At 60.7% G+C, this 26,136-nt stretch overlaps 1 long non-coding RNA gene across 1 annotated transcript in view; it reads right to left on the reverse strand.

Moving 5' to 3' along the window:
- The window catches only part of LOC138496305 (uncharacterized), a 64,602-nt gene extending 40,850 nt beyond the window's left edge, over positions 1 to 23,752 (reverse strand). The window contains exons 1-2 of the long non-coding RNA XR_011278319.1: positions 23,651 to 23,752; positions 23,219 to 23,310 (exon numbers count right to left, since the gene is read on the reverse strand). This is a non-coding gene — a long non-coding RNA (uncharacterized lncRNA). The remainder of the gene's footprint in view (positions 1 to 23,218; positions 23,311 to 23,650) is intronic.
- Between the last annotated feature and the right edge of the window lie 2,384 nt (positions 23,753 to 26,136).

The following is a 26,136-nucleotide window of genomic DNA, read 5'->3' on the forward strand; positions in this document are numbered from 1 at the left end:
CGGTTCCAGCAGGGGTGGTCACAGCAACAGCACCCCTGGCTGATGTGCAGGCAGCAAATGGCAGGGCACGTGGGCAGCAGGCAATCAGGCAGCAGCAGATGGCAGGTGGGAGCGTGCTCGGGGCTCTGGGGGGCTGTAATTCGGCCTTCTGGGCAGGAGCGTGGTCTTCCGTGTGCTTACGTGTGGCCAGCTTGATAAGGAGGGATTTGGCATGTGAAAATCCAGCACGTCTGCGTGTAATTCGAGGAAAGGGCCTTAGCGCGTAAGCGCGTTAGCACACGTATGCGAATTCATTGGCCCAAAGGCCAACAGCGCGTATGCGCGTCTGTGACGTGCGTGCGCGGGCATTTCCCTGTACTCGTGTGCATGTTACACATCCAATGACTGCACGTCAGAGTGTCAGCGCGTGTAATTGGAGGATGGGGCCTTAGCGCGTACACGCGGAAGTGATGCTGGACGTGTGGGCATGTTTAAAAGGTACGTGTAGAACGCCATTTCCTTGTACGTGCTTTTCGTGGAGAGCGAGTGGGTGAAATCTGTACTTCTTGTCGGTTCACACGCGATTTACTTTACGGCGTTCCAAGTTCGTACTCCCTGTTACCTCTGACAGCTTTTTCTCTTCTTGTCTTTTTCCTGGGCCTGTTTCCTCAAACAGCGTTCACTTCTCCTGTTGTCCTGTCTCCTCAGACAGCGTACAATTCTTCCTTTGGCGGGGGTGTTGCGCGTATTTTACATGCGATTTTTCCTGGCAGACGGTGAGTTGCGCACGTATTTGACATATGTGCTTGCCCCGTGTGTTGCCTACCCCTTCAGAGGTCATTCTAGGCTGCGTGTGACACGCATACGTTCATTTTTTTGTTTCTGGGTGCCACAGCGTAGTGCAGGTTTTTTTTTCCACGCTCGTGGTCTAGGAGGGGTTGCGTGCACATTATCTACCTTTTTCGGGATGCCTGTGCGTTGCGTGGCCCGTCATCTTCCCCCAGGGGTCACATACAGCCTTGCTAGAGCACTAGGGTACGAATTCCATCTAGTACCCTACCCCTTTGACCCCCAATTGCCCAGGACAATAGTTTCCTGCAACTCCCATATGCACAACAACATCAGTGCCATGGTTGGGAGGCAAGCACGCGGTAAGGGTGGCAAAGGTGGGCGAGCCACGAGAGGTGGCCGTGGTGGATACGGTAGGGGACGTGGCCAAGACTTGCAGGGTTCCCCTAGCCCCCCATGTGTGGGTGACCAGTCAAGGACACCCATGCCCCCCCCGGTTGAGGGTAACGTGGCTGACACCATCTCTGCTCAGCCCTTGTTGGACCAGCCCATTGTGGCACCAGACCTGGCACGTTTGGGGATGCTTGTGGTCTCGTGCAGAAGGGATGTGACCTAGCAGTTCGGGCTGGACTGCCCCTTTTGGGGTGGGGCCAAGCCTGATTTGCATAAGGTCTTTCCTCTTCTGTAATGGCTTGGCAGGCGAAGAACGATGGTCTGGAGGGTTGCCCCGAGCAATGCCAGTGGTTAAGATTCAGTCTAAACCTTCCAGCCATCACCTCTTTGTTTTTGCTTTGTCACCCCGAGTGGGACGGGTATGCCCAGACGTGGGTCCCGTGCCTGCTGGGCCTAGAGACCCAAGCTACTCCTCACTGATGAGCCCCAACAAGGGTGAAACATGTTTGGGGATGCTTGTGGTCTCGTGCAGAAGGGATGTGACCTAGCAGTTCGGGCTGGACTGCCCCTTTTGGGGTGGGGCCAAGCCTGATTTGCATAAGGTCTTTCCTCTTCTGTAATGGCTTGGCAGGCGAAGAACGATGGTCTGGAGGGTTGCCCCGAGCAATGCCAGTGGTTAAGATTCAGTCTAAACCTTCCAGCCATCACCTCTTTGTTTTTGCTTTGTCACCCCGAGTGGGACGGGTATGCCCAGACGTGGGTCCCGTGCCTGCTGGGCCTAGAGACCCAAGCTACTCCTCACTGATGAGCCCCAACAAGGGTGAAACATGTTTGGGGATGCTTGTGGTCTCGTGCAGAAGGGATGTGACCTAGCAGTTCGGGCTGGACTGCCCCTTTTGGGGTGGGGCCAAGCCTGATTTGCATAAGGTCTTTCCTCTTCTGTAATGGCTTGGCAGGCGAAGAACGATGGTCTGGAGGGTTGCCCCGAGCAATGCCAGTGGTTAAGATTCAGTCTAAACCTTCCAGCCATCACCTCTTTGTTTTTGCTTTGTCACCCCGAGTGGGACGGTTATGCCCAGACGTGGGTCCCGTGCCTGCTGGGCCTAGAGACCCAAGCTACTCCTCACTGATGAGCCCCAACAAGGGTGAAACATGTTTGGGGATGCTTGTGGTCTCGTGCAGAAGGGATGTGACCTAGCAGTTCGGGCTGGACTGCCCCTTTTGGGGTGGGGCCAAGCCTGATTTGCATAAGGTCTTTCCTCTTCTGTAATGGCTTGGCAGGCGAAGAACGATGGTCTGGAGGGTTGCCCCGAGCAATGCCAGTGGTTAAGATTCAGTCTAAACCTTCCAGCCATCACCTCTTTGTTTTTACTGGGTGACTCCATGGCTTACTTCCAGGTCAGCAGGTCTAGGCCACGTGTGGCGGTGCACGTTGGTGTCACCAGCCCACGTGGATCAGGGGCAGCTATGTCATCTGCTGCTCCGAGTAGGCAGGGTGGGGAGGCTGCAGGGGCAGCTGCGGCTCCATCCACCCCAGCTCTGAGTGTCCCAGCCAGGGCAGTGTCGGTCCTAGTCCATCCTGCTGACGTTCCCCCTGACCACATCACACTTCAGCTAATGCCTGCACCAACTCCCATGGTGAGTGTTCATTCCCACACTCCTAGTCCACAGTCCACCGGGGCTCCTGCTCCTAGTGTCCAGAGCGGTGTAGGACACTCAGTATCACCACCACCTTCCAAGCGGAAGAGGAAGAGTGCTCGTCCAGTACAGGCTGATGCCCCAGACACGGCTACACAGTCCGGCCCACCAAGGAAGCCCTGCTTCAATCGGGTCGAACTTGATGCACTTGTGGAGTATGTGTCAGCACATGACAGCGAAATGGTGATTACTGCAGGATGCAAGACCACACCTGCACAACGTCAGGCACACTGGCAGACCATTGCGGAACTCATAAGTGCCCTTGGATTCGTGAGGCGCACAGCTAATGATTGCTACAAGCACTGAAATGACCTTAAGCGCAGGGCAAAGAAAAAGCTGGCCTCAAGTCATGCCGCAACTCTAGTGACTGGAGGTGGGTCTCCGGCAGAGGACATAGAACTCACTCCACATGAGTATGTTGCTGGGACCTACGTCACGGAGGAACAGATCCAAGGCGTGGGAGACCTGCCAGATTACGAGGCATTGTCCGGTGAGTGCACATGCATGTGTGTGTCATAAATGTGCATGGCGTGTGTGTGAGTGCTTCTGATTGAGTGCCAGGTGAGGGGGTGTGTGCCTGAGTGGTTTGGGTAACCCATGTGCTTCATCCAAAACATTCTGCGCACCAGGATTTGGGTGTTGCAGTATCCCTTCTGGCAACAGTAGACATTCAGCCCAACCTCACGCCAGTTGCCCTTGAATTGTCATCTTGCCACAACATAGTTGCATGTTATTCTGTGTTCATTCAGGCTGATTGTCTGCATTCCACCACTTTCACTAGGCATTTCTCAGTCCTATTGTCACATGTGTGACATGGCTAGGGTACATGCCATCTGTGTGATGGCATGTGTCATGTATTTGTATTGGACATGCCAATCACAGTCCAATGTGTGATGGCACTGCTAGGCAGCATGCAGCAAATTTGTTGGTCTTCCATCTTGGTGTCATCAATGTGTGCCATTTGCCTCCCCTTCATACGCAGTGACAGTGCATGCATGGGAGGGTTATAGTCATGTGGGACATGTGTCAATGAAGTACTGTTTCTGTTGCTTCTCAGCCCTAATTGTGTTCCATGTTGCTAATGCCTGTTCCCATTTCTTTTCTTTCATGTCTTTGCAGGGGATGACACACTTGATACTGCTGGGGTTGTGGAGATGGTGCAGACCCAGGAGGGGTCTCCGGCCCGACCGGGCACCTGTGAGGGACATGGTGTGGTGGTGGGTGAGAACCCACACTTGCTGCAGGCTGTCATCTCAAGGGGTGCCTCTGGGTGCACATCCCCCGAGCTCTATTCAGGTGTCGATTCGGATGATGAGACCTATGTGCCGTCACAGGTAAGTATCTCTGGGAGGGATTCTGTACTATCCAACCCACCTGCACCAGGGGTAGAACCCTCAATGGGTATGTCTGTGTTGGTAGGTCAGCCTTGGGTGGTTACGGATGCAGGGTCACACTCCGCTACATCTGATCCTGTTCCTGGGCCAGCAGATCAGAGGGGGAATGCAGTCCTGCAGCCTCAGGCAGTGCCGGCACAGCAAGGCGCAGTTCGCCTTGCCCCAGACAGGTGTGGTGCCCGCCGACGCGGTGGCTGTACGCCACCAGGCAATACCGCATGGGAGCAATCCATATACGGTATGGCAAACCAACAGGCAGCATCAACTGAGATGATGGCTCAGGCCATGGATAGGGTGGCCACTTCCATTGTACCCCAAGAAAGGCTAATTGAACAACTACAGCAGGCAACAGACTCCATTAGCCAGTCACACAGGGAGGACATGTTGGCGTCCAACAGGGACAGGCGGGTGGCACTGGAGACTCTGCGGGAAGCCATTTCCATTGAGTCCCAGGGCCACAGGGAAGCCCTGAGGGTGGAACTCTCAGCTCAGGGCAACTCTGGTTGAGCCTGAGGCTTCAGCTAACACGAGGACAGAACAGCAGCTGGAGCGGCTCATGCGTACGCTCTCAGCTGAGATGCAGGCAACTAGGGCGGAGGTCCGGGCATCCCGTGAGTTGTTGCATGGGGACCTCCGCACAATTATCCTCCAGAACCAGACCTTCCACACCCGCATGCTTGCTGCCATGGAGGACCAGACTAGGGCTTTGCGTGGGCTGCCTCCCATAGTGCCACCACCTCCTGATGCAGCTGCAGAGGGTGAGGAGAGCGACAGCAGTGATTCTCCCACAATAGGGTAGCCGTGCAGGCCATGAGCCCATGGAGGTGTTTTTTTTCCGCAAGATCCACACAGGCAGGTTTTGGTGTGCACCCTGTCCTCGGACCTCCTGGGTGGCTTCCCCCAACCCCCCTCACCGGGCCCATTAATGGCCATTTTTGTTTTTGTTTTTTGTTTTTTTATTTATTTTGGATTTTTGATTTTTTGGACAGTGTGTTGCCTTGTGTGGCTCCCGTGGGCATACGCTGTATTGTGGCTGGGCACATGCAGGCTTGTCCTGAATTTGGGTCAGATGCTTGGGTTTGTGTGACACACACCCCTCCTGCTTCCCGTTTCCATGGGCTTGCAAAGGGTGTGCCCAAGTGACATTGACTTACACAGTGACGTTGGACTCCCATTTGATGTGTGGGCAGTCTGTAGTCAATACTGTGTATACATTCCTAGTGCATATTGTTGTTGTATTGTACACTGCATGGTGTATTGATATGTGCCTCTGCATCCATCTCATCCTCCTAATTTGCAGGTCCATTTCTCATGTCTTCACAAGGCGGTCTACTTTGGGACTGGAGTCCATGTTGTAAGCAGTGCACCTACACTCTTGCGTGGCGCTAACACTGTATACTTGGAAGTGTTCGAAGTGCTGCCATTATCAGGTAGTGAGGCTACCAATTTTTTAAGTCTGTACTGTCATGTTTATGGTAGGTTGGAGGTTGTGTAGGTGATTGGTATTCTTGGTAAGTATTTGGTAATGTGTGTTGTTGGTCCTGCATTACTGTGAGCATTTCATGTGTGGCCAGTTTCCATTAGGGACACTGTAGTTGGTGACACTTGGGGCATGTTGTGGGGATTAATTTGTTTGCTCTCACATTGCATAACATGCCATGGTGTGTTGTGTGGCCGTGCCAGGGAGGGGTTGGGTGACATGGCACTGTTCTCATGTTGTATTTTGCAAGTGGGTATTTCTTTTTTGCTGCATGGAAGTGTGTCTTTTGATGACACTGCATTGGTGGTGTTTGTGTAGGTAGGGATGCACACATTGTGACACTTCCAGATGAACAATCTCAGGCTGCTATGGTTCTGACAGTTGACTGTCCCTTTGTTCATCATAATTGTCAGATTGAGTCATCATTGATTGTCAGATGGTATGTGCGAGGGCTGTGTGCACTCCACAGGGGTGTGCTTTCTATGTGAAGTAATTAGCCACCAGCTGCCTACGGGCTGCCTCACCCCGTGCCCTTTCCCCTCCCATGCGCAGCAGGCGTGCATGTGGTTGGGGATGTGGGGGCACCACCATGTCCACAGCCAGGCCCCGGCGTGTTGCAACATTGTGCAGGACACATGCTGCCACTATGATCCTGCACACTACTGGGGGAGCGTATAACAGCTGCCCGCCAGAACGGTCAAGGGAGCGAAAGCGTGACTTAAGCACTCCGAATGTGCGCTCCACTATGCCCCGGGTTGCAATGTGGGCTGTGTTATATCTTACCTCGGGTGGCGTGGTGGGGTTCCGAATTGGCGTCATCATGTGGGGGCTGAGAGGGTAGGCACTGTCCCCTGTGGAGGTGGTGATTGGTATCATTGGTGGGGTTGTGACCTTGCTCAGTATCTGACATGCATGCATGTGCTGTGGCATTTCTACTCACCAAGCAGCCATACATCGCCATGCCGCCCAGCTTCCATGTCCCGGTTTAGCGTTGACATCCTGTAAATGAAGCTGTCGTGGGTGGACCCTGGATAGTTGGCATATACTGAGGTGATGATTCCCTTGGCATCACATACTACCTGGACGTTGATGGAATGCCAGTGCTTGCGGTTTCTATAGATGTGCTCAGATGCCCTGGGGGGACGTAGAGCCACATCGGTGCAATCAATGGCACCTAGCACTTTGGGGAATTGTGCCACCCTGTAGAAATCCTGGCTGACAGCCTGCCTTTCTGCAGGTGTTCTGGGCAGGTATATGTGCCTGCGGACTGATGGCCGTGCAGTGATGGTGGCCAACACCTGGTGTAGGCACCGTGACTGCGTGGCCTGTGACACCCCCCCCCCACTATGGCACTTGTCCGCTGAAATAATCCGGTAGCCAAGAAGTGCAGTACATTGAGGACCTTCTCCAGGCGGCTGAGTGCTTGGGAGCACAGGGTGGGTGATGTGAGGTCATCCTCCCACTCACTGACCAGGTCGAGTATTATGTGTGGTGGAAACCTGTACCTCCCATACACCTGGTCATCTGGCATACCAAATAGGCTGGTTCGGGTGTGAAGATTCTGGCCCTGACTATCCTTCTCCTCCTCCTGCGGTATCCCACGGCCACTGCTGCTAGGAACGGTATATTCATCCTGGCATCTGAGCTTGTTTGTTGTTTGCGCACACTTTTATGCTGCGCGGGACGTGCGCCTGCTTCATGCTGGCGTACGTGTTTCAGGATTGGTCCTTTTATTTTTTGGCGCGTTGTAGGCGACCGTGTAAATCTTCCCGCCCACCCCAGGAATACACGTAACACGCTCTCCCAGGCCCAGTCGCAAGTAAATAATCCCGCCCACCTCTGGAATACACGTACCCCACTCTCACAGGCACAGTCGCGTGTGTAACTTCACGCGCACACACCGAAATACACGTACCCTGCAAATTCACGTGTGAAACTTCCCGCGCACCCCGAAATACACGTACCCTGCTGAAATCGCGTGTGGAACTTCCGGCGAACCCCGTAATACACGTACCCTGCTGATATCGCATGTCAGACTACACGCGCATCCCTGATATACACGTACACAGGCGGATCGCACTGCTGGGGGGTGGGTGGTAGGAAGGAGTGGGGGCCTGGTGGAGGGTGCCCCTGGATGCAGGGGTGTGGGGGTGCAGGGAGACATGAGTGGGGGCCTGGTGGAGGGTGCCCCTGGATGCTGGGGGGTGGGGGTGCAAGGAGACATGAGTTGGACATGAGTGGGGGCCTGGTGGAGGGTGCCCCTGACTGGTGGGGGGTGGGAGAGCAGGGAGACATGAGTGGGGGCCTGGTGGAGGGTGCCCCACAGTGCTGGGGGGTGGGGGTGCAGGGAGACATGTGTGGGGGCCTGGTGGAGGGTGCCCCTGGATGCAGGGGGTTGGGGATGCTGGGAGACATGAGTGGGGGCCTGGTGGAGGGTGCCCCTGACTGGTGGGGGGTGCTGGGAGACATGAGTGGGGGCCTGGTGGAGGGTGCCCCTGGATGCTGGGGGGTGGGGGTGCAAGGAGACATGAGTTGGACATGAGTGGGGGCCTGGTGGAGGGTGCCCCTGACTGGTGGGGGGTGGGGGTGCAGGGAGACATGAGTGGGAGCCTGGTGGAGGGTGCCCCTGACTGGTGGGGGGTGCAGGGAGACATGAGTGGGGGTCTGATGGAGGGTGCCCCACAGTGCTGGGGGATGGGGGTGCAGGGGGACATGAGTGGGGGGCTGGTGGAGGGTGCCCCTGGATGCAGGGGGGTGGGGGTGCAGGGAGACATGAGTGGGGGCCTGGTGGAGGGTGCCCCTGGATGCAGGGGGGTGGGGGTGCTGGGAGACATGAGTGGGGGCCTGGTGGAGGGTGCCCCACAGTGCTGGGGGGTGGGGGTGCAAGGAGACATGAGTTGGACATGAGTGGGGGCCTGGTGGAGGGTGCCCCTGACTGGTGGGGGGTGGGGGTGCAGGGAGACATGAGAGGGGGCCTGGTGGAGGGTGCCCCTGGATGCAGGGGGGTGGGGGTGCAGGGAGACATGAGTGGGGGCCTGGTGGAGGGTGCCCCTGGATGCTGGGGGGTGGGGGTGCAAGGAGACATGAGTTGGACATGAGTGGGGGCCTGGTGGAGGGTGCCCCTGACTGGTGGGGGGTGGGAGAGCAAGGAGACATGAGTGGGGGCCTGGTGGAGGGTGCCCCACAGTGCTGGGGGGTGGGGGTGCAGGGAGACATGAGTGGGGGCCTGGTGGAGGGTGCCCCTGGATGCAGGGGGTTGGGGATGCTGGGAGACATGGGTGGGGGCCTGGTGGAGGGTGCCCCTGACTGGTGGGGGGTGGGGGTGCTGGGAGACATGAGTGGGGGCCTGGTGGAGGGTGCCCCTGGATGCTGGGGGGTGGGGGTGCAAGGAGACATGAGTTGGACATGAGTGGGGGCCTGGTGGAGGGTGCCCCTGACTGGTGGGGGGTGGGGGTGCAGGGAGACATGAGTGGGAGCCTGGTGGAGGGTGCCCCTGACTGGTGGGGGGTGCAGGGAGACATGAGTGGGGGTCTGATGGAGGGTGCCCCACAGTGCTGGGGGATGGGGGTGCAGGGGGACATGAGTGGGGGCCTGGTGGAGGGTGCCCCTGGATGCAGGGGGGTGGGGGTGCAGGGAGACATGAGTGGGGGCCTGGTGGAGGGTGCCCCTGGATGCAGGGGGGTGGGGGTGCTGGGAGACATGAGTGGGGGCCTGGTGGAGGGTGCCCCACAGTGCTGGGGGATGGGGGTGCAAGGAGACATGAGTTGGACATGAGTGGGGGCCTGGTGGAGGGTGCCCCTGACTGGTGGGGGGTGGGGGTGCAGGGAGACATGAGAGGGGGCCTGGTGGAGGGTGCCTCTGGATGCAGGGGGTGGGGGTGCTGGGAGACATGAGTGGGGGCCTGGTGGAGGGTGCCCCACAGTGCTGGGGGTGGGGGTGCAGGGAGACATGAGTGGGGGCCTGGTGGAGGGTGCCCCTGACTGGTGGGGGGTGGGGGTGCTGGGAGACATGAGTGGGGGCCTGGTGGAGGGTGCCCCACAGTGCTGGGGGGTGGGGGTGCAAGGAGACATGAGTTGGACATGAGTGGGGGCCTGGTGAAGGGTGCCCCTGACTGGTGGGGGGTGGGGGTGCAGGGAGACATGAGTGGGGGACTGGTGGAGGGTGCCCCACAGTGCTGGGGGGTGGGGGTGCAGGGGGACATGAGTGGGGGCATGGTGGAGGGTGCCCCTGACTGGTGGGGCGTGGGGGTGCTGGGAGACATGAGTGGGGGCCTGTGGAGGGTGCCCCACAGTGCTGCGGGGTGGGGGTGCAAGGAGACATGAGTTGGACATGAGTGGGGGCCTGGTGAAGGGTGCCCCTGACTGGTGGGGGGTGGGGGTGCATGGAGACATGAGTGGGGGCCTGGTGGAGGGTGCCCCACAGTGCTGGGGGGTGGGGGTGCAAGGAGACATGAGTTGGACATGAGTGGGGGCCTGGTGAAGGGTGCCCCTGACTGGTGGGGGGTGGGGGTGCAGGGAGACATGAGTGGGGGCCTGGTGGAGGGTGCCCCACAGTGCTGGGGGGTGGGGGTGCAGGGGGACATGAGTGGGGGCCTGGTGGAGGGTGCCCCTGACTGGTGGGGGGTGGGGGTGCTGGGAGACATGAGTGGGGGGCTGGTGGAGGGTAACCCTGGATGCAGGGGGGTGGGGGTGCAGGGAGACATGAGTGGGGGCCTGGTGGAGGGTGCCCCTGACTGGTGGGGGTGCTGGGAGACGTGAGTGGGGGCCTGGTGGCGGGTGCCCCTGGATGCAGGGGGGTGGGGGTGCAGGGAGACATGAGTGGGGGCCTGGTGGAGGGTACCCCTGGATGCTGGGGGTGGGGGTGCAAGGAGACATGAGTTGGACATGAGTGGGGGCCTGGTGGATGGTGCCCCTGGATGCTGGGGGCTGGGGGTGCAAGGAGACATGAGTTGGACATGAGTGGGGGCCTGGTGGAGGGTGCCCCTGGCTGGTGGGGGGTGGGGGTGCAGGGAGACATGAGTCGGGGCCTGGTGGAGGGTGCCCCTGGATGCTGGGGGGTGGGGGTGCGAGGAGACATGAGTTGGACATGAGTGGGGGCCTGGTGGAGGGTGCCCCTGACTGGTGGGGGTGGGGGTGCAGGGAGACATGAGTGGGGGCCTGGTGGAGGGTGCCCCTGGATGCAGGGGGGTGGAGGTGCTGGGAGACATGAGTGGGGGCCTGGTGGAGGGTGCCCCACAGTGCTGGGGGGGTGGGGGTGCAGGGAGACATGAGTGGGGGCCTGGTGGAGGGTGCTCCTGGATGCAGGGGGCGGGGGTGCTGGGAGACATGAGTGGGAGCCTGGTGGAGGGTGCCCCACAGTGCTGGGGGGTGGGGGTGCAGGGAGACATGAGTGGGGGCCTGGTGGAGGGTGCCCCTGGATGCAGGGGGGTGGGGGTGCTGGGAGACGTGAGTGGGGGCCTGGTGGAGGGTGCCCCTGGATGCAGGGGGGTGGGGGTGCTGGGAGACATGAGTGGGGGCCTGGTGGAGGGTGCCCCTGACTGTGGGGGTGGGGGTGCTGGGAGACATGAGTGTGGGCCTGGTGGAGGGTGCCCCTGGCTGGTGGGGGGTGGGGGTGCAAGGAGACATGAGTTGGACATGAGTGGGGGCCTGGTGGAGGGTGCCCCTGGCTGGTGGGGGGTGGGGGTGCAGGGAGACATGAGTCGGGGCCTGGTGGAGGGTGCCCCTGGATGCTGGGGGGTGGGGGTGCAAGGAGACATGAGTTGGACATGAGTGGGGGCCTGGTGGAGGGTGCCCCTGACTGGTGGGGGTGGGGGTGCAGGGAGACATGAGTGGGGGCCTGGTGGAGGTTGCCCCTGGATGCAGGGGGGTGGAGGTGCTGGGAGACATGAGTGGGGGCCTGGTGGAGGGTGCCCCACAGTGCTGGGGGGGTGGGGGTGCAGGGAGACATGAGTGGGGGCCTGGTGGAGGGTGCTCCTGGATGCAGGGGGGCGGGGGTGCTGGGAGACATGAGTGGGGGCCTGGTGGAGGGTGCCCCACAGTGCTGGGGGGTGGGGGTGCAGGGAGACATGAGTTGGGGCCTGGTGGAGGGTGCCCCTGGATGCAGGGGGGTGGGGGTGCTGGGAGACGTGAGTGGGGGCCTGGTGGAGGGTGCCCCACAGTGCTGGGAGGTGGGGGTGCAGGGGGACATGAGTGGGGGCCTGGTTGAGGGTGCCCCTGGATGCAGGGGGGTGGGGGTGCTGGGAGACATGAGTGGGGGCCTGGTGGAGGGTGCCCCTGACTGTGGGGGTGGGGGTGCTGGGAGACATGAGTGGGGGCCTGGTGGAGGGTGCCCCTGGATGCAGGTGGGTGGGGGTGCTAGGAGACATGAGTGGGGGCCTGGTGGAGGGTGCCCCTGGATGCAGGGGGGTGGGGGTGCTGGGAGACATGAGTGGGGGCCTTGTGGAGGGTGCCCCACAGTGCTGGGGGGTGGGGGTGCAGGGGGACATGAGTAGGGGCCTGGTGGAGGGTGCCCCTGGATGCAGGGGGGTGGGGGTGCTGGGAGACATGAGTGGGAGCCTGGTGGAGGGTGCCCCTGGATGCAGGGGGGTGGGGGTGCTGGGAGACATGAGTGGGAGCCTGGTGGAGGGTGCCCCTGGATGCATGGGGGTGGGGGTGCTGGGAGACATGAGTGGGGGTCTGGTGGAGGGTGCCCCTGGATGCTGGGGGGTGGGGGTGCAAGGAGACATGAATTGGACATGACTGGGGACCTGGTGGAGGGTGCCCCTGACTGGTGGGGGGTGGGGGTGCAGGGAGACATGAGTGGGGGCCTGGTGGAGGGTGCCCCTGGATGCTGGGGGTGGGGGTGCAAGGAGACATGAGTTGGACATGAGTGGGGGCCTGGTGGAGGGTGCCCCTGACTGGTGGGGGGTGGAGGTGCAGGGAGACATGAGTGGGGGCCTGGTGGAGGGTGCCCCACAGTGCTGGGGGGTGGGGGTGCAAGGAGACATGAGTTGGACATGAGTTGGGGCCTGGTGGAGTGTGCCCCTGACTGGTGGGGGTGGGGGTGCAGGGAGACATGAGTGGGGGCCTGGTGGAGGGTGCCCCTGGATGCAGGGGGGTGGGGGTGCTGGAAGACATGAGTGGGGGCCTGGTGGAGGGTGCTCCACAGTGCTGGGGGGTGGGGGTGCAGGGGGACATGAGTGGGGGCCTGGTGGAGGGTGCCCCTGACTGGTGGGGGACGGGGGTGCTGGGAGACATGAGTGGGGCTCTGGTGGAGGGTGCCCCACAGTGCTGGGGGGTGGGGGTGCAAGGAGACATGAGTTGGACATGAGTTGGGGCCTGGTGGAGGGTGCCCCTGACTGGTGGGGGTGGGGGTGCAGGGAGACATGAGTGGGGGCCTGGTGGAGGGTGCCCCACAGTGCTGGGGGGTGGGGTGCAGGGGGACAGGAGTGGGGGCCTGGTGGAGGGTGCCCCTGGATGCAGGGGGGTGGGGGTGCTGGGAGACATGAGTGGGGGCCTGGTGGAGGGTGCCCCACAGTGCTGGGGGGTGAGGGTGCAGCGGGACATGAGTGGGGGCCTGGTGGAGGGTGCCCCTGGATGCAGGGGGGTGGGGGTGCTGGGAGACATGAGTGGGGGCCTGGTGGAGGGTGCCCCTGGATGCAGGGGGGTGGGGGTGCTGGGAGACATGAGTGGGGGCCTGGTGGAGGGTGCCCCACAGTGCTGGGGGGTGGGGGTGCAGGGGGACATGAGTGGGGGCCTGGTGGAGGGTGCCCCTGGATGCAGGGGGGTGGGGGTGCAGGGAGACATGAGTGGGGGCCTGGTGGAGGGTGCCCCTGGATGCAGGGGGGTGGGGGTGCTGGGAGACATGAGTGGGGGCCTGGTGGAGGGTGCCCCACAGTGCTGGGGGGTGGGGGTGCAAGGAGACATGAGTTGGACATGAGTGGGGGCCTAGTGGAGGGTGCCCCACAGTGCTGGGGTGGGGGTGCAGGGTGACATGGGTGGGGGCCTGGTGGAGGGTGCCCCTGACTGGTGGGGCGTGGGGGTGCTGGGAGACATGAGTGGGGGCCTGTGGAGGGTGCCCCACAGTGCTGCGGGGTGGGGGTGCAAGGAGACATGAGTTGGACATGAGTGGGGGCCTGGTGGAGGGTGCCCCACAGTGCTGGGGGGTGGGGGTGCAGGGGGACATGAGTGGGGGCCTGGTGGAGGGTACCCCTGACTGGTGGGGGGTGGGGGTGCTGGGAGACATGAGTGGGGGCCTGGTGGAGGGTACCCCTGGATGCAAGGGGGTGGGGGTGCTGGGAGACATGAGTGGGGGCCTGGTGGAGGGTGCCCCTGGATTCAGGGGGGCGGGGGTGCAGGGAGACATGAGTGGGGGCCTGGTGGAGGGTGCCCCTGGATGCTGGGGGTGGGGGTGCAAGGAGACATGAGTTGGACATGAGTGGGGGCCTGGTGGAGGGTGCCCCTGGATGCTGGGGGGTGGGGGTGCAAGGAGACATGAGTTGGACATGAGTGGGGGCCTGGTGGAGGGTGCCCCTGACTGGTGGGGGGTGGGGGTGCAAGGAGACATGAGTGGGGGCCTGGTGGAGGGTGCCCCTGGATGCTGGGGGGTGGAGGTGCTGGGAGACATGAGTGGGGGCCTGGTGGAGGGTGCCCCACAGTGCTGGGGGGTGGGGGTGCAGGGAGACATGAGTGGGGGCCTGGTGGAGGGTGCCCCTGGATACAGGGGGGCGGGGGTGCTGGGAGACATGAGTGGTGGCCTGGTGGAGGGTGCCCAACAGTGCTGGGGGGTGGGGGTGCAGGGAGACATGAGTGGGGGCCTGGTGGAGGGTGCCCCTGGATGCGGGGGTTGGGGCGCTGGGAGACATGAGTGGGGGCCTGGTGGAGGGTGCTCCACAGTGCTGGGGGGTGGGGGTGCAGGGGGACATGAGTGGGGGCCTGGTGGAGGGTGCCCCTGGATCAGGGGGGTGGGGGTGCTGGGAGACATGAGTGGGGGCCTGGTGGAGGGTGCCCCTGACTGTGGGGGGTGGGGGTGCTGGGAGACATGAGTGGGGGCCTGGTGGAGGGTGCCCCTGGATGCAGGGGGGTGGGGTGCTGGTAGACATGAGTGGGGGCCTGGTGGAGGGTGCCCCTGGATGCAGGGGGGTGGGGGTGCTGGGAGACATGAGTGGGGGCCTGGTGGAGGATGCCCCTGGATGCAGGTGGGTGGGGGTGCTGGGAGACATGAGTGGGGGCCTTGTGGAGGGTGCCCCACAGTGCTGGGGGTGGGGGTGCAGGGGGACATGAGTAGGGGCCTGGTGGAAGGTGCCCCTGGATGCAGGGGGTGGGGGTGCTGGGAGACATGAGTGGGGGCCTGGTGGAGGGTGCCCCTGACTGGTGGGGGGTGGGGGTGCTGGGAGACATGAGTGGGGGCCTGGTGGAGGGTGCCCCTGGATGCAGGGGGGTGGGGTGCTGGGAGACATGAGTGGGGGCCTGGTGGAGGGTGCCCCTGGATGCTGGGGGGTGGGGGTGCAAGGAGACATGAGTTGGACATGAGTGGGGACCTGGTGGAGGGTGCCCCTGACTGGTGGGGGGTGGGGGTGCAGGGAGACATGAGTGGGGGCCTGGTGGAGGGTGCCCCTGGATGCTGGGGGGTGGGGGTGCAAGGAGACATGAGTTGGACATGAGTGGGGGCCTGGTGGAGGGTGCCCCTGACTGGTGGGGGGTGGGGGTGCAGGGAGACATGAGTGGGGGCCTGGTGGAGGGTGCCCCTGGATGCAGGGGGGTGGGGGTGCTGGGAGACATGAGTGGGGGCCTGGTGGAGGGTGCCCCACAGTGCTGGGGGGTGGGGGTGAAGGGAGACATGAGTGGGTGCCTGGTGGAGGGTGCCCCTGACTGGTGGGGGACGGGGGTGCTGGGAGACATGAGTGGGGCTCTGGTGGAGGGTGCCCCACAGTGCTGGGGGGTGGGGGTGCAAGGAGACATGAGTTGGACATGAGTGGGGGCCTGGTGGAGGGTGCCCCTGACTGGTGGGAGGTGGGGGTGCAGGGAGACATGAGTGGGGGCCTGGTGGAGGGTGCCCCACAGTGCTGGGGGGGTGGGGGTGCAGGGGGACATGAGTGGGGGCCTGGTGGAGGGTGCCCCTGGATGCGGGGGTTGGGGCGCTGGGAGACATGAGTGGGGGCCTGGTGGAGGGTGCTCCACAGTGCTGGGGGGTGGGGATGCAGGGGGACATGAGTGGGGGCCTGGTGGAGGGTGCCCCTGGATCAGGGGGGTGGGGGTGCTGGGAGACATGAGTGGGGGCCTGGTGGAGGGTGCCCCTGACTGTGGGGGGTGGGGGTGCTGGGAGACATGAGTGGGGGCCTGGTGGAGGGTGCCCCTGGATGCAGGGGGGTGGGGTGCTGGTAGACATGAGTGGGGGCCTGGTGGAGGGTGCCCCTGGATGCAGGGGGGTGGGGGTGCTGGGAGACATGAGTGGGGGCCTGGTGGAGGATGCCCCTGGATGCAGGTGGGTGGGGGTGCTGGGAGACATGAGTGGGGGCCTTGTGGAGGGTGCCCCACAGTGCTGGGGGTGGGGGTGCAGGGGGACATGAGTAGGGGCCTGGTGGAAGGTGCCCCTGGATGCAGGGGGTGGGGGTGCTGGGAGACATGAGTGGGGGCCTGGTGGAGGGTGCCCCTGACTGGTGGGGGGTGGGGGTGCTGGGAGACATGAGTGGGGGCCTGGTGGAGGGTGCCCCTGGATGCAGGGGGGTGGGGGTGCTGGGAGACATGAGTGGGGGCCTGGTGGAGGGTGCCCCTGGATGCTGGGGGGTGGGGGTGCAAGGAGACATGAGTTGGACATGAGTGGGGACCTGGTGGAGGGTGCCCCTGACTGGTGGGGGGTGGGGGTGCAGGGAGACATGAGTGGGGGCCTGGTGGAGGGTGCCCCTGGATGCTGGGGGGTGGGGGTGCAAGGAGACATGAGTTGGACATGAGTGGGGGCCTGGTGGAGGGTGCCCCTGACTGGTGGGGGGTGGGGGTGCAGGGAGACATGAGTGGGGGCCTGGTGGAGGGTGCCCCTGGATGCAGGGGGGTGGGGGTGCTGGGAGACATGAGTGGGGGCCTGGTGGAGGGTGCCCCACAGTGCTGGGGGGTGGGGGTGAAGGGAGACATGAGTGGGTGCCTGGTGGAGGGTGCCCCTGACTGGTGGGGGACGGGGGTGCTGGGAGACATGAGTGGGGCTCTGGTGGAGGGTGCCCCACAGTGCTGGGGGGTGGGGGTGCAAGGAGACATGAGTTGGACATGAGTGGGGGCCTGGTGGAGGGTGCCCCTGACTGGTGGGAGGTGGGGGTGCAGGGAGACATGAGTGGGGGCCTGGTGGAGGGTGCCCCACAGTGCTGGGGGGGTGGGGGTGCAGGGGGACATGAGTGGGGGCCTGGTGGAGGGTGCCCCTGGATGCAGGGGGTGGGGGTGCTGGGAGACATGAGTGGGGACCTGGTGGAGGGTGCCCCTGGATGCTGGGGGGTGGGGGTGCAAGGAGACATGAGTTGGACATGAGTGGGGGCCTGGTGGTGGGTGCCCCTGACTGGTGGGGGGTGGGGGTGCAGAGAGACATGAGTGGGGGCCTGGTGGAGGGTGCCCCACAGTGCTGGGGGGTGGGGGTGCAAGGAGACATGAGTTGGACATGAGTGGGGGCGTGGTGGAGGGTGCGCCTGACTGGTGGGGGGTGGGGGTGCAGGGAGACATGAGTTGGGGCCTGGTGGAGGGTGCCCCTGGATGCAGGGGGTGGGGGTGCTGGGAGACATGAGTGGGGGCCTGGTGGAGGGTGCCCCATAGTGCTGGGGGGTGGGGGTGCAGGGAGACATGAGTGGGGGCCTGGTGGCGGGTGCCCCTGACTGGTGGGGGACGGGGGTGCTGGGAGACATGAGTGGGGCTCTGGTGGAGGGTGCCCCACAGTGCTGGGGGTGGGGGTGCAAGGAGACATGAGTTGGACATGAGTGGGGGCCTGGTGGAGGGTGCCCCTGACTGGTGAGAGGTGGGGGTGCAGGGAGACATGAGTGGGGGCCTGGTGGAGGGTGCCCCACAGTGCTGGGGGATGGTGGTGCAGGGGGACATGAGTAGGGGCCTGGTGGAGGGTGCCCCTGGATGCAGGGGGTGGGGGTGCTGGGAGACATGAGTGGGGTCCTGGTGGAGGGTGCCCCTGGATGCAGGGGGTGGGGGTGCAGGGAGACATGAGTGGGGGCTTGGTGGAGGGTGCCCCTGGATGCTGGGGGGTGGGGGTGCAAGGAGACATGAGTTGGACATGAGTTGGGGCCTGGTGGAGGGTGCCCCTGACTGGTGGGGGTGGGGGTGCAGGGAGACATGAGTGGGGGCCTGGTGGAGGGTGCCCCACAGTGCTGGGGGGGTGGAGGTGCAGGGGGACATGAGTGGGGGCCTGGTGGAGGGTGCCCTTGGATGCAGGGGGTGGGGGTGCTGGGAGACATGAGTGGGGGCCTGGTGGAGGGTCCCCTTGGATGCAGGGGGGTGGGGGTGCAGGGAGACATGAGTGGGGGCTTGGTGGAGGGTGCCCCTGGATGCTGGGGGGTGGGGGTGCAAGGAGACATGAGTTGGACACGAGTGGGGGCCTGGTGGAGGGTGCGCCTGACTGGTGGGGGTGCTGGGAGACATGAGTGGGGGCCTGGTGGAGGGTGCGCCACAGTGCTGGGGGGTGGGGGTGCAAGGAGACATGTGTTGGACATGAGTGGGGGCCTGGTGAAGGGTGCCCCTGACTGGTGGGGGGTGGGGGTGCATGGAGACATGAGAGGGGGCCTGGTGGAGGGTGCCCCACAGTGCTGGGGGGTGGGGGTGCAGGGGGACATGAGTCGGGGCCTGGTGGAGGGTACCCCTGACTGGTGGGGGCTGGGGGTGCAGGGAGACATGAGTGGGGGACTGGTGGAGGGTGCCCCTGACTGGTGGGGGGTGGGGGTGCTGGGAGACATGAGTGGGGGCCTGGTGGAGGGTGCTCCTGGATGCAGGGGGGCGTGGGTGCAGGGAGACATGAGTGGGGGCCTGGTGGAGGGTGCCCCTGGATGCTGGGGGTGGGGGTGCAAGGAGACATGAGTTGGACATGAGTGGGGGCCTGGTGGAGGGTGCCCCTGGATGCTGGGGGGTGGGGGTGCAAGGAGACATGAGTTGGACATGAGTGGGGGCCTGGTGGAGGGTGCCCCTGACTGGTGGGGGGTGGGGGTGCAGGGAGACATGAGTGGGGGCCTGGTGGAGGGTGCCCCTGGATGCTGGGGGGTGGGGGTGCAAGGAGACATGAGTTGGACATGAGTGGGGGCCTGGTGGAGGGTGCCCCTGACTGGTGGGGGGTGGGGGTGCAGGGAGACATAAGTGGGGGCCTGGTGGAGGGTGCCCCTGGATGCTGGGGGTGGAGGTGCTGGGAGACATGAGTGGGGGCCTGGTGGAGGGTGCCCCACAGTGCTGGGGGGTGGGGGTGCAGGGAGACATGAGTGGGGGCCTGGTGGAGGGTGCCCCTGGATACAGGGGGGCGGGGGTGCTGGGAGACATGAGAGGGGGCCTGGTGGAGGGGGCCCCACAGTGCTGGGGGGTGGGGGTGCAGGGAGACATGAGTGGGGGCCTGGTGGAGGGTGCCCCTGGATGCGGGGGTTGGGGTGCTGGGAGACATGAGTGGGGGCCTGGTGGAGGGTGCTCCACAGTGCTGGGGGGTGGGGATGCAGGGGGACATGAGTGGGGGCCTGGTGGAGGGTGCCCCTGGATGCAGGGGGGTGGGGGTGCTGGGAGACATGAGTGGGGGCCTGGTGGAGGGTGCCCCTGACTGTGGGGGGTGGGGGTGCTGGGAGACATGAGTGGGGGCCTGGTGGAGGGTGCCCCTGGATGCAGGGGGTGGGGGTGCTGGGAGACATGAGTGGGGGCCTGGTGGAGGGTGCCCCTGGATGCAGGGGGGTGGGGGTGCTGGGAGACATGAGTGGGGGCCTGGTGGAGGGTGCCCCTGGATGCAGGGGGGTGGGGGTGCTGGGAGACATGAGTGGGGGCCTTGTGGAGGGTGCCCCACAGTGCTGGGGGTGGGGGTGCATGGGGACATGAGTAAGGGCCTGGTGGAGGGTGCCCCTGGATGCAGGGGGTGGGGGTGCTGGGAGACATGAGTGGGGGCCTGGTGGAGGGTGCCCCTGACTGGTGGGGGGTGGGGGTGCTGGGAGACATGAGTGGGGGCCTGGTGGAGGGTGCCCCTGGATGCAGGGGGGTGGGGTGCTGGGAGACATGAGTGGGGGCCTGGTGGAGGGTGCCCCTGGATGCTGGGGGGTGCGGGTGCAAGGAGACATGAGTTGGACATGAGTGGGGACCTGGTGGAGGGTGCCCCTGACTGGTGGGGGTGCAGGGAGACATGAGTGGGGGCCTGGTGGAGGGTGCCCCTGGCTGCTGGGGGGTGGGGGTGCAAGGAGACATGTGTTGGACATGAGTGGGGGCCTGGTGGAGGGTGCCCCTGACTGGTGGGGGGTGGGGGTGCAGGGAGACATGTGTGGGGGCCTGGTGGAGGGTGCCCCACAGTGCTGGGGGGTGGGGGTGCAAGGAGACATGAGTTGGACATGAGTGGGGGCCTGGTGGAGGGTGCGCCTGACTGGTGGGGGGTGGGGGTGCAGGGAGACATGAGTGGGGGCCTGGTGGAGGGTGCCCCTGGATGCAGGGGGGTGGGGGTGCTGGGAGACATGAGTGGGGGCCTGGTGGAGGGTGCCCCACAGTGCTGGGGGGTGGGGGTGCAGGGAAACATGAGTGGGGGCCTGGTGGAGGGTGCCCCTGACTGGTGGGGGACGGGGGTGCTGGGAGACATGAGTGGGGCTCTGGTGGAGGGTGCCACACAGTGCTGGGGGGTGGGGGTGCAAGGAGACATGAGTTGGACATGAGTGGGGGCCTGGTGGAGGGTGCCCCTGACTGGTGGGAGGTGGGGGTGCAGGGAGACATGAGTGGGGGCCTGGTGGAGGGTACCCCACAGTGCTGGGGGGTGGGGGTGCAGGGGAACATGAGTGGGGGCCTGGTGGAGGGTGCCCCTGGATGCAGGGGGTGGGGGTGCTGGGAGACATGAGTGGGGACCTGGTGGAGGGTGCCCCTGAATGGTGGGGGGTGGGGGTGCAGGGAGACATGAGTGGGGGCCTGGTGGAGGGTGCCCCTGGATGCTGGGGGGTGGGGGTGCAAGGAGACATGAGTTGGACATGAGTGGGGGCCTGGTGGAGGGTGCCCCTGATTGGTGGGGGGTGGGGGTGCAGGGAGACATGAGTGGGGGCCTGGTGGAGGGTGCCCCACAGTGCTGGGGGTGGAGGTGCAGGGGGACATGAGTGGGGGCCTGGTGGAGGGTGCCCCTGGATGCAGGGGGTGGGGGTTCTGGGAGACATGAGTGGGGGCCTAGTGGAGGGTGCCCCTGGATGCAGGGGGGTGGGGGTGCAGGGAGACATGAGTGGGGGCCTTGTGGCGGGTGCCCCTGGATGCTGGGGGGTGGGGGTGCTGGGAGACATGCGTTGGTGGGCAGTAGTGCAAGGTGACATGTGGGTTGGCTGGGGGGCATGGCCATGGTGGATGGGCTGCCTGCGGGACATGTGCAGGGGTGCAGGGTAGTCCCCTGTGGTGTGGGCCGCCTGCAGGGGCCGTGGAGGGTGTAGAGGGAACAGCTGGGAGGACCCACACGGCCAATTCACGTGTGGGACTCCCCGGCACCCCAGAAATACACGTAGGCTGCTGGATTTGCGTGTGGAATTTGCCACGCACCCGGAGTACACATACCCTGCTGAAATTGCGTGTGGAACTTCACGCGCACACCGAAATACACGTACCCTACTAATTTGCGTGTGAAACTTCCCGCGCACCCCGAAATACACGGACCCAGAGCAATCGCGTGTGGAACTTCCCGCAAACCCCGTTATACACGTACCCTGCAAATTCGCGTGTGAAACTTCCCGAGCACCCCAGAATACACGTGCCCAGGCCAATTGCGTGTGGAACTTCCGCGAACCCCGTAATACACGCACATGCTATTTTTCACACAGCGGGTGTCCGTGTTTGTCGGTACCCCTTTGCACCTCATTTGTCCTAGAGGGCCACTGTATGGACCATTCATCATGGCTGTATATGGGTGCTTTTTGTTAGCGCACATTTTGGCGCACATTTATTTCAGGCGCAGGGACGCTACCGCCTGCTTTCTTGTGGCGTACTTGTTTGGCCCTGTGCGCGTCTTTCACCGTGCCCTGGTTTGTGCTCTTCGATTCCATGAATACGGGTTTAGGCGAGCGTGTGGGCCTTCCGCGCACTTGCCTCCTGTACTTCCCCCGTGACGCCCATATTTTCACGCGTTGTTCCCCATTCCAATTGTTACGCCCCGTGTTCCGCCTACTTTTGTGATGTACGCCGCACTATGTGCGATTTCGCAGTGGCCGTGGCGCACGCTGTTGGATGACCTGTGCGCGGGCGTGCGCCGCACACTTTTTCAGCGCACATCCAATGTTTTTCTCGCGCACAGACTTCCATGAATCGATGTGCGCTGGTTTCCCTGCGATTGTCTGGTTCCACCTCTCCTTCTGCTTTTCCTTTTAGATTCCTACCATCTTTGGGCACTAGGAAACAATCCAATTTAATGAGATATTTCTGCATTTTAAAGCCAGAACACAAAAAAGACTGATTTGTTTTGGCCGTTTTTGCGTTTTTGTATTGGCTTTAAAATGCGGAAATATCACATACTGCCCCCCTCCTTCCCCGCCCGCTCTTCAACTCATTAATCGGGAAGGGGGATAAACCCCCCCGAAACCCCAATTTCCCCACCCATCATGCCCATCAACACACGCATCCTACCCACATACACTCACACACACATACAGTCCAAAACTCACCTCTGCCTCCTGTGACGACTCCGCTGGGGCTCACAGTGCCTGTCAGCCACTGCGTGCACTCGTGTGCGGCAGGGGTTTGACAAGTATGATAGTTCGATTTAGAAAGACTGCTTTGTGCGGTCATGGCGCGGTCTTTCTATATCAACCTTCCCTCCCCCCCATCGGTACAGTGAAAAAGATCTTTTCACTTAGTACCAACGATCCATCTAAAAAAGGAGCCTCAATCTGTGAAAACATTGCAAACCACCACTTTAATTTATGTCACTTTAGTTTTTAAAAACAATTTCAAGTTTTCAAAAATGTAAAATGCTTCAAAAGACTTAAAATGGCAAACACCACATGCAAAGATTTAAAACGAACCATGTGAAAAGGCGGGAAAAAAAATCATTTTTTAAAAAAGTCCCCAAAAGAAACCATATGAACAGCTTGGGGGAAAAAAACTCTGCAAAAAAAGGGTCAGAAATACTGGTTGAATAAAACAAAACACCACATTGATACAAGTCTCAGAAGACTCTCTGTTCAGATCGTGAAGTTCTAGCTTGAATTTCTTTTGAAGTGTGGTCCTGGACTAGGCCTCAGATTGGCGGCGACAATCACACCTGGATGGACATTGCACAGGGCCAATATAAACCTTCAGCACTTCTACTCAACCAATGGTACATAGGGAAAAAAAATCCTTACCTGCCTGCTTGACTGGGTCAAGTGCTTCACTGTATTTTTCTTGCTGGGACACAGGTGGTTAGGTTGACACACCGATGCTTTGAGCGATGCTGCTGCAATGAAAACAAACAGTTAGGGAAGGATACATGGGTCTACCTGAGACTTCAAAATTAAGATTAGATGACCAGGGTTTAAAACCAGCTCTTGGGTGTTAGGCATCAGCTAGTAAGCAGGAACTAATTCTGGGAAACCAGGAGAGAGTACACAGTGTACTGTAAATGCAACTCCCGCATGAGACGTGAACTTTCCGTACCGCCCCAAACTGAACATGAGAAAGGAACAGCCTCAAAAATAGGTTTGAAATCCCTGATTGTGACTCCTAACTATACCTTTAAAATTGCCCCACCATCACCCACAGCAAAATACAGTCATTTTAAAAAAAGGCATTCTTACCGTCGGCAAGTCCTACTACAGATGTCAGGAATTTTTATGGTGCCATTGCTGCATTGCTCTGCTGTCCAGGATGGGACGATAGAGCCATTTGAGTTCCTACAATTGAAAAAGAACAATAAATAAATATTATAGACGTACCAGATTGACCATACCAATATTTGCGCGCTACACTCTGCCAGTCGGCACACATCCTCCTCTGCACACAAAAGGGACCTAGGGTGCAGGGTCCTACCGGGAACTCTCCAAAGTTCCCTATAGGCCATTCCATCCCAGCTGGCAGAGAGAACAGAGAGCAATCAGAGCACATACCTTTAAACGTCACTCATACTCGGTCACAGAGACAAAAAAAAAATAGAGCGAGAGAAAGAGCATCAGCTTGTTATACTTTATCCTTTCTATTCCATGCCTAGAATAGTTGAGAAGTCCAGCCTGCTGGCATTGCAATCATTCATCTATATATCTTACATAGAATCCGACACAGTAGTTCTTAACTCACCAAGCTTACTTTCGGAAACATCGAGTAATAGCCATGTAGCTTTGACTGCAGTTCGGTGACAGCGCTAACGTAGCAGCAGACTGACGGAGCTGCCATGCCAGACACGAGGGCACCTGGCTTCTCTGCAACATATGTTGCCCCATGCACCCACACCAGGGAGATATACATGAATTCCACTTTAAATCACTTCTATGGCAGTGGTGTACCCAAAGTACTGTTGGTAATGCAGTGATTTTAGTACATCAAGGGATATGATATGATAATTTATCTATATAGCACCTATACGCAATGTGTTTCAAAGCACTTCAAGGCAAGGGAGGGAACAAGGGAAAATACAATGACATTCTTACATGCCATGAACAGTAAGGATGTGAAATTAACTATCGTACTCGGCCTGACAACATTTCAGATAGTGCAAGAGCTAAGACATACATAAGGAAGGGAGGGGGAGAGTGGGAAGGAAATGGAAACAGGCAGGTCACTACCGTACTAGGCCGGACGACATTTCTAGTAGAGCCAGAGAAAAACAAAAGGTGAGGGAGAGGGGTGCAGAAAGGCAAGGGAGGAACAAAACAAGGGACTATCGTACTAGGCCTGACGACATTTCAGATAGTGCTGGAGGTCGCTGGAGGGAACAAGTAAGGGTAGGCCGGAGGAGGCAGACGAGGTTGCTTTCATACTAGGTTCAGGGACAATTCTGATAGAGTAAGTGCATAGAAAAAAGGAAAAAAGTAAGGGGAGGAGGGGGGGAGATAGGAAAAGGGAGAAAGGAAAAGGGGGGAGATAGGAAATCGGGAAGGGGGGATAAACCCCCCCGAAACCCCAATTTTCCCACCCATCACGCCCATCAACACACGCATCCTACCCACATACACTCACACACACATACAGTCCAAACTCACCTCTGCCTCCTGTGACGACTCAGCTGGGGGAGGAAAGGGGGCTTGCTAAGTGGAGAAAAAGAGCAGCAACCAGGAAGGCACCAGGTGGGCAAGCTTAGGCCAGGTGACATAGACCGACTTGCACCTGCTCCCCGTTTTTGAAAAGGAAAACAGGGTTGGAGGGCTCCTTAAAGGAATTGTACACTCAAAAATGTGTGTTCGGGCATGTGGTTTTAAGCAAACTGTGATCGATCATAAAGACATTTCCTATGCATCTTACCTTAGTTTCTCTCACTTTTACACATGCGAAATCAACGAGTGGGGCGTGGCCATTTTGTGCTAATCTTATCCGTTGCTGCATCGCCCTAAATTCAACTGCCCTTGCGGCACTAAATCATATCACCCGCCCCTGAAGCTGACATCACTATTCCTAGAGATATTCTCCACCTATTTTCCTGACGTTAGTGAGCAGCGTAGCCAAACGTGCCCAATCATCACCTACGTCTTATCAGTTGACACAGAACCCGGAATATCAACACACACATCCTCTCACAGCACAGCGCGTCACAAATCGGAATAGAAAACACTATTTTAGGAAACATCAATACTCTGGAATTTACAATGTGCTTTTATTTCACAAAATATGCTCAGAGAACATCCAATTATTTCAATTTACCACAAATTATTGAAAGTCCTTGGGTTATAGTATCAAAACTTTATCATGAGGCACACAGTGTTCCTTTCGGGAGAAGATGCGCATTCGACGCACCTTGAATCGCAAGGCTTTGGGATCAGCTTCTTGCTAGACCACTGTAAACGATGACAGGTAGCTCCTTGTCGCTGGTACCGCCAAACGGCATATCGGTCCCAGGCGATCGTCCCACATCAGCGTAATCGAAATCCATCTGTTTAGGCGTATCTGCCACTGCTGGCTAAAGAAACCATCACTCGGTATCTGGAAACGATGACATTCGCAGAAAGGAAGAATGTAGCTGTGTAGAAAACATAATAAAAATATGTTTCAGTAGCCGTTCTTTATTCAAATTGATCCATTTACCCTTTAATCCTACACCGGGTGAAACCTAATAACGAACACAAACGACAAACAA

This window comes from Ambystoma mexicanum, chromosome 1p, assembly GCF_040938575.1.
Source record: "Ambystoma mexicanum isolate Mex_15411 chromosome 1p, UKY_AmexF1_1, whole genome shotgun sequence".
Taxonomy (NCBI): Eukaryota; Metazoa; Chordata; class Amphibia; order Caudata; family Ambystomatidae; genus Ambystoma; species Ambystoma mexicanum.